General features: G+C 37.2%; 1 protein-coding gene across 1 annotated transcript in view; it reads left to right on the top strand.

Annotated features, from left to right (window-relative positions):
- The window catches only part of PAK1IP1 (PAK1 interacting protein 1), a 10,361-nt gene that overhangs the window by 435 nt on the left and 9,609 nt on the right, over positions 1 to 317 (top strand). The window lies entirely within an intron of this gene.

Below are 317 nucleotides of genomic sequence, written 5' to 3'. Positions count from 1 at the left end.
GGCTGTTGCCTCTTGTCTTTTTCTCTGGAAAACAAATATATTTTAAAAGCAGTTAAAACACCACGAATTAGTATTGTATTTTTCACATCTGCCTCAACTATAGTTAGTTACATCTAGCTTATTATTTAAGAATAGGGGCGGCTTTAATCTCCAGGACTCAAACACCTACTTAATTAGATCACACGCACATTTTTACCACCCCATCGTGCTTCACATTTTTATGATTATGTTTGTACTGGCAAAAAAAAAAAAAGGGTGGATGACGCTATTTACAGGATCTTCGCTGCGAACACAGCTGACTCAAACTCGGGAGAACA

This window comes from Chaetura pelagica, unplaced genomic scaffold (assembly GCF_000747805.2).
Source record: "Chaetura pelagica isolate M959 unplaced genomic scaffold, ChaPel_1.0 scaffold104, whole genome shotgun sequence".
Taxonomy (NCBI): Eukaryota; Metazoa; Chordata; class Aves; order Apodiformes; family Apodidae; genus Chaetura; species Chaetura pelagica.
This window is presented reverse-complemented; position numbering and strand designations above follow the sequence as displayed.